Below are 10946 nucleotides of genomic sequence, written 5' to 3'. Positions count from 1 at the left end.
TGGCAGTGTATAGATCCGGACTCGTTTCTGTTGGGTCATGGAATGAACAAACCCTTTGATTCAGCTCTGAGAAAGGTTTGTTTCGTCACATATTGGGCCGCTCTAAAACCCATAAGGTAGTGGTGATGCTCATCTGGGGAAGAGTATTACAGACAAAAATCCCAGTAAGAAGACAAAGAAAGAAGTGAGAGCGATGCTGAGATTGAGATAGATAAACCAACTGGAGAATGACAAAGAGGTTCGAGGGACCAAGGAAATTCAAGCAGATTTGATAAATAAAGGCAAGGAGGCCAAGAAAATAGAAAAAAGATATGCAATCCAAGTTAATCAACAAGGGGTATGGTAATGTGTTTGGTTGAGCTCAAAGGTTTATTTTACATTCCAGTATGATGTTTTTTGAGTTGAGAGGTTCATTCTGTGTAACTTTGTCCATCCATCATAAAATTAAGATTTTCTTTATGTTAGTCAAAATAAAAAAAAAAATTAAAAATCTAAACTAAAAAAATAATTATACAAAACATGTAAGTAATGTTTGCTCATAAAAAAATTTACAACTGAAGAAATTGAATCTCTCTCCATTCATGTTAAATCCTCATTTAAAATAAATCTATATTGGTAATACTTACAGAGGATAAATGCTTCTCAAAACCCACCATTCGAATTCGAATTCGAAGTTGGAGACTGAGTATGTTGGATCAGATAACCTCAATCTTCGCAACCATAGTTCTCAGCTTTCAAAATGCATCAAGGAAAAGCCTGAATCTAAAGAAATTGATGGTGATGCTAGCCTTTGTGAGGAGGAGGCTAAAAAGGCCCAGTCAATAAGGTCCTTCAGGCAAGGCAGAACAGAGTCAAGTAGACCAGAACATGCGATTAAAGTTAGGGCAGAAATAAACGAATGAACCAGAGGGATTAACTGATAGACATGGCGTAAATAGGGCAATTAAATTAATCAAGAAATCGCTCACTAAATTAGGGCTGATAAATTGGGAGTGTGCCAGAATCATTCCCCTAAGGGAGGCGAACAACAAAATGAATAAAATTATATTAATAAAAAACATGTTATATTACTTAATAATTATTAAATTAAAAAATAAAATGTATTTTTTTCATAAATTATTTTGAGAAATTTTATGAAAAAAAAAATCATTTTATAAAAACTATTTGAGATATTTAATGCGAAGAAGATGCTGTTTTAAAATGAAAGAGGAATATTATTATTCATTTAAGCATATTTATGTTTAAATATAATGTATTAATTATTTAATTGGAAGAAATTAATAAATAATACAAAATTAAATAACCAGGAAAAATATATTTTTAGAATTTTTTCTTTATAATTATATATGGAAAAAAATTGATAGATATGTTTATTATGTTAATTGGGTTTATTCTAAATAATGCTAAAGAATAATTGTTATCGTAATCTCACAAATAATATATTGCAATGATAATTAATACATTGTCATGATAATTTAGAGCTATACTTTAAGTTTCCCCAAACCTCTAATCCCTTTCTCCCCATATATATTTCTATATTCAAACTTCATAATTAATAATTTATTAATACAAGTATCATCCGATGCAATGAGTGCTAAGTGAACTATTCAAAAATCATGAGAAATTAGTCAATTACGACTACCTGTCATGGAAATAGTCATACGTGAATGACTTACTTAACGCAGTTGAATCCCAAAATGATATCTAATTTATTAATATTTTATTTTAAACTTAATAAAATTATAAATAAAAATAGTAATACACCATAATGTATAAAATAAAATATAATATAAAAAACAAAAACAAATTATAATAATGAAACTCTATTACCATTAGATTAATATCATTAATTATATGAAATTATATTTAATTAAAAATAAACCTAATTTTTCATTTAAAAGAAATAAAGTATTAACAATACAAATAATGAATTGTAATTTAGCAGCTTAAAAACTACTTAAATAATTTTTATCACAATTTAAAATACTAAAAATAATAATCAAATGAACTTACCACTAGAAAAATTCAAAACACATGGGACTCGGAACCTTCATTAATTAATTAAAAACAAACAAACAAAAAAGCACAAAATAAAACATTCATATGTACACAATTAAAGTTAAAAAACATCAATACATAAGCACATTTACAAAGTTATAAACCATGCAGGATATAAATGCAATTAACCGTAAATGAAATATGTTATTTCAAACGATTTAATTTAAAAATTTAACACCTGAATTCATATGGCAGGACAGGTTGGGATCAAACTAATGAAGAGCGGGTTAAGCGTGCGAGGGAAACCATAGATGGATTAAATAAAAAACATGTTCATTAGATTAATCTCATCGAAGAGACCGATGGCAGTGAAACTAAATGAAAAAAATTAATACTCAAGGTTAATGAAAGGATAAATTTAAAATAAACATGGTTAAACGATGTTAATGAAAACTAAAGTTAAAATACTGAGCCAATCTATGAGTATCCAGACTGGTAGATTGGAGTAGGGTTTCAAAAGCGGCAACAGTAGCCAGAACAGAGCAGAGCCCAACTCCCCAGCAGGACGCCGGGTGCTTCCAGTGATATGTCAGTGGAGGAAAAAGAGGAAAAGGAGGGATTAGTAATCTAATATATGCTCTGCCAATGAAGTCTAATGGGAGTTGGCAGTGTTCGAACTCGTCTCTGTTGGCTCATGAATTCGTCTCGAAACAGTTAAGAGAAAGGTTTGCCGGGTCGCATAATGGGCCACTCTAGAACTTCTGGAAGAATCTCAGAGACATGAAAGCTAATGCTAAGAAGAAGATTCAGATTGACATGAGCGATGCTGAGATTGAGATTGATCACCCAACTGGAAATTCAAGCCCATTTGATAACTGGAGAAAGACAGAGATCTGAGAGACCGAGGAAAGGGAAAAGTGATATGCAATTCATGTTAATGTGCCATGTAATGGTTGCAGGTGGGGTAAACACTGCTCAGAACCCACCATTCGAAGTTGGGGCCGAGGATCCTAGATCAGGTATCCTCAAACTTCCCAGCAATGGTTCCCAACTTCCAAAATGCATCAAGAAGAAGCCTGAATCTAAGGAAATTCATGGAGAACCCTGAATCAGCATGAGGCTATGAAGAGCCGGTACAATTGCACCACCGTCAATAAGGTTCTTCAGGCAAAGCAGAACAGAGTCCATTAGAGCAGAACAAAGGAAACAAAGGAATGAACCACATGGATTAAGTGATCGACATGGGGTAAACAAGTTAATTAAATATATCAAGAAATACGGTGACTAAATTAGGGTTAATCTATTGGGAGAGTGCGCTAATCATTCCTAAGCAAGGCGAATAAAACTCACGAGACACTTGATTTAAAAATCATGATGCAATTAAATATGTTAAACGTATAAAAACGAAGTCAACGAAAAGCTCCTGACAAGAAGAGAGAACCATCAATGTATCTGTAGACCTGGAATTGTACATTAAAGAAGAGTTTGAACATTATCAACAAGAAATAGAAGAGATGTCAAATGGAAATTGCGATCTTCATCACTGCAAAGAAATTTCAATATGACCAGAAAGAAAGAAATTACTTCTCATACAAGAAATCAGATGAAGTAAGAATATCATGTACCTGAAGTCAGAAACCCTCAAATAACACCAGGGGACGAACCAAATCCAGTTACCCTTCCTTTGAAGTTGTTTTGAAATCTGGTTATACTGACAAGGAGAGAGCCAGAGCCATCTCTGCATACCTGGAGTTCGAAATTATAGCAAGGTTAGGACATCTCAACGAGAAGAAATAGAAAAGATCTCCAATCGCAGTTGCTATCCTCATCACTCTTTTAAAAAAAAATTCAATATAACAAAACAAAAAAAGGTAATAAAGAAATTGATTCTCATACCATACCAGAAATCAAATGAAATAATAATATCATCTACCTGGAGTCAGAAATCCTCAAATAAACCAAATCCAGCTATTCTTCCCTTGAATTTGTTTGTTCAGAGGATGATAAAAATCCAATTGCCTCATCCTATCACATAACCCCGCGACTCAAACACAGACAGACACACAAACGCCAAACCACACACGGACTCAGACAGCCAAACCACAGGCGGACTCAGACAGCCAATCCAACAAACATAACAGGCCATGGATGGAGGAGGGAGGAACAAGAATATGTTGAAATTGTGTGAGGTTTGAGGTGTATATATACACTACCTTTCAACGGATAGTTGAACCACAGTACCAACGGCTTACATTATCCATATCTTCGATGTTAGATGATTTCGCTTCCGAATCCAAAAAAGCACACTCTGCTTTTGGTTCATCCTTTTTCAGTTTAAATTCGTGCTTTTAACTTTTCCAATACTTTTCTTTTATTGCCTTTTTAATTTAACTTCGATTTTAATAATTAATCATTTATTCATATTCTGTGCACGGTGGGTCGAGACTCCAGAGTCTGCCAGAGAGGTCGCTGAACTGGAAATCAGTGGTCGAAGAAGTGGAAATCATTTGAAGCAGGGCGAAAATTTGAAAAAAAATTCTCTAATTTAATTGAAATTTCTTCAATATAAAATTCAAATTGGCCTTTTGTTTTACGCTTTCACAACATGGATGGATAGCTCACGTTTGTGAATTTGAAAAATGGATTCCGAAAGTAATGAGAAGTTAATCGGGGAGGGACGCTATTACTTGTGCGCACTGCCCTTCATCTTAGTGACGGGCACGTGGATGTCACTCTCACTTGTACGATCCTTGTCTGACATGTTTTGCCACGTGTTGTGGTGAGTGTCAGCCTTCAAAAACTAATTTTACTCTTTTTTCGCTTGTTTCCGCCTGTTTTCCGTGATGTCTATTCTGCTCCGAGTATTTCTATTTGGGTTTGGTGTTTGGGTGAAGCCCTCCACCAACGATGGCACCAGACGGCTCTATTACCTCTACGCCTTGTCCGCCATTATTGACGTGTTAACTCGGCTAGTTTGCTCGCACGCGCTCGTTAACGAAACAAGATTTATGTTGTTCTTGTTTCATTCTGCCTACCATTGTTGTTCGTTCTGGAACACCAAGGGTTTACAAATACCTTGGTGGTTGTTTCATTCACACGGCCTGTGGTTTGGGAAGGAGCCAATACCAATTTCTAGCTAGTTCAATGTCGAAGGTAAATTTACAAGTTTTATGGTTTTTGATTCAAATTGTCTTTGAATATTTATGCCAATGGCTAATTTCCTATCTTTTTCATGTTTTCCAAGTTGGTTATAGGTCTACCGAGCTCTGAAGAAGGTCTGGCGAGCTCTTGAGAAGGTTTGGACATGGAAGACACTTGGACATGGCTTCTACGTCTATCCGGTAGTAAAAATACTACTAGCCATTGCCACTGTGTTTTTCGACACCTCACCTTCTGTGTTTTTCAACACCTCACCTTCCTATTGGAATTTTAGTTATTTTTTCTCTTGGAGTTTCAGTCACTTTGTGTTCGGTCAGTTTCCCGTTGCATTTCAAAGGGTTTTGCAGGTTTATGGTTTTGTGTGTCTTTAGGTGTTTTCTTAACTTTGAGAGTTCTTCATAGTTTTGCTTACTTTTTAATTTTCATTATGGTTTTGTGTGCATTGGCTTTCCCGCTTCGTAAGTCTTCAGTCTTTACTCCAAATTTCATAAACTATTTTCTTATTGTAACTGTCATTCTGCTCTGCAATTGATTCATTCTCAGAGGACATTTATTTAAGAAAAGGGTGGTCCATGCCATCGATGTATATGGAAGCATGGCCTGTGTATTTATCCTATCTTAGCTTAAACAATAGGGTGTGTTAATTTATTCATTTCAGATGGAATTTGTTTGGATGCAACTTTATCATGTTTGGGTGAATTAGGTTTTGCACTAATTCATATTCTGTTGGATATTTTTGTTGCTTATGCCTAATGAGAATGTACAAGTTTTGATGTTTATGCTATACATTGGATTTAACTGGTAGTGTGTTCCCAGATAGATTGATTTATAAGTTGTGTTGGTGGAAGATTGTTAATTGAGTTCTAGTATGGTTACATTGTTTATAGTTTTCTTTAGGCCATCATGTGTTGCCTGAGTCAGTTATAATTTAATTTGTATTTGGTATATTTTAATGAACCACAAAGTTATATGGAAGCATGGCCTGTGTATTTATCCTATCTTAGCTTAAACAATAGGGTGTGTTAATTTATTCATTTCGGATGGAATTTGTTCGGATGCAACTTTATCATGTTTGGGTGAATTAGGTTTTGCACTAATTCATATTCTGTTGGATATTTTTGCTGCTTATGCCTAATGTGAATGTATGAGTTTTGATGTTTATGCTATACATTGGATTTAACTGGTAGTGTGTTCCCAGATAGATTGATTTATAAGTTGTGTTGGTGGAAGATTGTTAATTGAGTTCTGGTATGGTTACATCGTTTATAGTTTTCTTTAGGCCATCATGTGTTGCTTGAGTCAGTTATAATTTAATTTGTATTTGGTATATTTTAATGAACCACAAAGTTATTGGCAACAATTGTAACAAGTAAAAACATTTTCTTAAGGCATTTAAATCTAATATTTAAATGTGGATATTTGAGCATGTTAAAGAGTAGCAATGAACTCAATTCCAAAACTTGAAATTGGACAGTTGGAAGTGTCAAGTATAGAGATTGACATTTAGCAAAATAAACTGCCAATAAACTTATAACAGAGGAAACCATGTGTTGGAGGCATGCTCTTGAAAGTAAACTAACAAGCTAGCCAACCTTTTTCCTTCCACAAAATATAGGGTACCATCGAAGGGATCAATATGATTGACAGCAAAAAGGTGGCTAAGTACATTGGAACTAAGCACTAGTTGTCACAGAGACTGAAGTTGAGCCATAGCCCCATAGAATATTTCAGAGCCACAATAACTAAACATGTAAATGATTTCTTTAGTGGTGCCAAAAGGAGTAGTAGGAGTAGCTATGGTGAAGTAGAATCTGTCCTCCAAGCCAAGGCAAAACCAACAGTTCTCACAAATAAAGCATTGTGAACTTTTTAATGGATTTGAACTTGCAAGCAACACACTCATCAGATTGATTATGCTTACACAATTGTGTTTATGCATCTCAATCAGATCGTTGTTACATGATGTGGTAGAGAACGTGCTTGCAGCAAACTACCTTTAGCCATAGAACACTTTGTCCATCCTAACCTTGGGGAGTTCATTCTAGTGATCTCTAGCCATCTTAGATGCCATTAAATAGATTGGTGTGGATCTACTTTCTTTTTATGGTTAGAAATGTTGGGGTATGTAGGGTTTATGGTGCCAATTATTTCCAATGACAGTGTATGCATGGATGTATAGAGGGCCATTTTGGCCCCTCTTATGGACAATATTATAATGAACACTTGTTCATTTTTTCTCATGTTCACTATTGGAGCCATTTCCTGTGGCCCTGCGTTTTTGTCTGCAGGGGATGAATGTTGACCATTTCCTGCATATTGCTATTTTAATGGCTCCGAATCTTTGTTCTTTTACACTTTTGGTCTATGCTCTCAGTAACAAATGACCAATTTAATTGAAAATTTGAGTTGAATTTTCATCAAGGAGGTAGTCCATTCAGGGTTTTACACTTGTTGTGTTTTGTTAGGTCTATTAGTTTTAACTTTTTCTAGTAGATTTGTGTTTTCATATGCTATGTATATTTTCTGTGGTAATTTTGCATTCAAATATTTTGATTTCTTTTACTGGTATTTCTGGTATTGGTTAATTTTTTCAGTGATTTTACTTTATTGTAAATAATGAAGTTGATTGACTTGTTTCAGATTTTTTCTCAACAAAAATCAGGATTTTTTTGCGTGTACTATTTGGAAAGATGCAAGATTTTCCTGGAGGAAAAAACTGTAATTTTCATTCATTTGTAATGGTTCAAAGTTACTTTCTGTAGACACATTTCTGTTGTGTTTTCTTGATGTTTATGATAATCAATTTAGTGATCTTTTTGCATACCTTCTAGAGAGGATTTTTATACAATGTTCAGCCAAAAAAGACAAGGAGTGAATAGACTCCTTTCACAATGTTGTGTGCAACCAGACAACATAGGGAGAGTTCGAAATGTATAGTAGAAAATGAAAGGGATGCAAGTAGTCAATTATCTTCCTTCTCGTGCAAGGAAATCCCTGAAATTTTTTATGTTTTAATTATAGGTATTATGTGCATTATCTATTGTTTCATCATGTAGTATTGTTACAATCTCATGAAATGTAAACTAAAAATGTTGACATTGTTTCACTTGTGTAAACCATTTGGTGTGTAGATGCATAACAGAAAATCCCATTTGCATTCTCAGGTAATATTTCTACATTATAATAGACTATAGATGTTCTTTCTAAAATGGATTTTGGTTACAATGTCACACACAGTATGAAATAAAACAACCTAGGTTGTAAGCCAAAATGTTTTTGTGACAAGAAAAAGATACAATCCATCCAAAATCCACATCATAATGTGGTTACAACCTAAAACATACGACACCCCTATTCTTTGTGGCCCTAAGAATCTTGAGTGCCAAAAGTCCCCAAGTTACCTTCTTGAGCCAGGTAGGTTGGCCTACATAAAAAGGGTTGATTAGAAAATGGTTGATTGCTTCCATATGATTGAGTCCATTTTGCAGCTTCCAGCCATGGAGGTATTGAGTACCCATACCTGACATTTGCACTACTGACCCTTGCATTAAGTGGAGGTGTGTACTGAGCATACATAGAATTGACACCTCCTCTGGTAGGAATAAGGCAAGTGGGTAAACCCTCAATTTGATAGTGAGGCACTTGAATGTTTATGAGATCTTGGAATAATGGTGTATTATCTGCAATGGAGTCCAATGAGTTTGAAATAATCCTGGTTTCATCAGCTATGCTTGCATCATTGTCAACCATATTGATCATCCCTTGTTCCTTTTCAAGCATTTGTTGTGTCTTTCTTGATTCCTTTTCCTATCTTGCCATTTGTTTTTGTTGGTCCTTAACTTGCCTTGCTTTATATCTTTCCTGTCTTTCATCTGCTCGACATTGCGCTACAACAATCCTTGCTGCCTTCTTCTCCTTGACTAGATCCTTCTTTTTCTATTTTAATTCTTGCATTTCAAATTCTTTTTTTTTTCAGACTCAACTAACAGGTTTATATTGTCCTCTAAGGCGAGTAACTGTGAGCTTTGGCCCAAACGAAGACTACCTAGTGTACCTTGTTTTTTTTTCATTAATACTCTCTACTGGTAGCTTTAGGACCAGCCAAGTATCTTCTCCACCCCTCCCACCTGCATGTCATTGCTTGGTACTTCCCTTTCAGTATCTGATGGAACTGATTGAACTATATCATTATCTTCATTTGATTCCTCATTATGTGCTTCATCTCCTTCCATTGATCTGTTGTCCATAAAAAAATGAACAATTTCACTATTCAATTCTGCTGGTTGTGAGGGCATGTTCATGCTTTGTTCATTGGTTGTTGAGACAATATGTGCATTCATATTAATCATTGCTTCTGCTAGCCATGACGGTGGGGTTAATTGGCTTCACAATGTCAATTGGTCATTGTCAACTACATGTTCAACAATGTCATTAACAATATCAACAACAGGAGTTTCATGTTCTTGATTTGGTGGAACGATCTCCATGTTACTGTGAATTTGTTCTTGGTTATACTATGTTTCACATACAGTTTCATCATCTTCATCATATATGTGTCCTTGAGAGAGGGAAATCATATTACCAGCTGCAACCACATCATCTTGGTCATCTACTTTTTGCACTTCAACAACCATTTGGGCATTCCCTTCTTCCTGACCATCCACATGAAATGTGTACCTACAACCAGTATCATGCATAAGAGCATCATAGTTCAGTGGCCAGATTCCTATCCTCCTAAAGCTAGCCTTGATATTTGATGGTGTCAGAGCCCTTTTAAAAGCTTTACTTGCAAGCTCAGATAGCTCGAACCTTTTCACCTCAACCCCTGGATTCTTTTCCATCCATGCAATACGCTCTAACCTCAAATGGTTCTTGAAAGGGCCAAACACACTAACATCAAGGGGTTGTAGTCTGTGAGTGGTATGAGCGGGAAATGTCAACAAGTCAATGCCTAAATTGTTTGCTTCCTCAGTTGTTTGTACATCCATGTGGCTCCCATGGCCATCTAATATCAATAGGTGTCTATTATTAGGCAAGACGCTACCTGGTACTAATGTAGCAAAGTGAAAAATCCAACTTAAAAACAGTTCTTTAGTCATCCATGCATGGGGATGTGCAACCATGCATGCACCTGGTTCACAGTTCTGTATATAGTTTTTCAGTTGATTTTTATCCATGAATAGATAAAATCCCAGGATTGAAGTACCAATTGCATTGACACAACATAAAATAGTTATCCACTCCCTACTCTTAGGCAAAATCTTTGGCACATTTCGGCTCCCTCTCTTGGCAATTACCCGCATGCCACAATTCCTCCCTCCCTGTAAACTTGTTTCATCACAGTTCCATATATGGTATTCTCCATAAGAATGTTTATCGTAAGCATTAGAAAGTGTGTCATAGAACTTTTGCACAACTACAGGGAGCAAATTTAATGCTCTGTCTCTATCAAGGCCCTCAGCAGTACACAATACAAGTTCTGGATGCCTTTTTTAAAACCAAAACCACCATGATTTACCAGGAAACCCATCTTTGAATGGGTTTGGCCTCCCTTGACAAATTTGAGCAACTGTGGATTTTAGTTGTATCAACTCTAGCCCATGTCCCAATTGGGCAATCTCTTTACACCACTCAACCACCTCAGCCTCCTCCTCCTCAGTCATAACTGTAAGAGGCCCTCTATGTTTTGTATGAGTCAATCTATTTATCCAATAATGTATTGATGAGGGAGGAATACCATATTTTTTTGCAGATGCCCGAACTAAGTATCTATTAAACTCTATGTTGTC

Source organism: Pinus tabuliformis, chromosome 2_2 (genome assembly GCF_031772625.1).
Source record: "Pinus tabuliformis cultivar Carrire ecotype Pingquan chromosome 2_2, CPIR1, whole genome shotgun sequence".
Lineage (NCBI taxonomy): Eukaryota > Viridiplantae > Streptophyta > Pinopsida > Pinales > Pinaceae > Pinus > Pinus tabuliformis.
Note: the sequence above shows the minus strand (reverse complement) of the source record.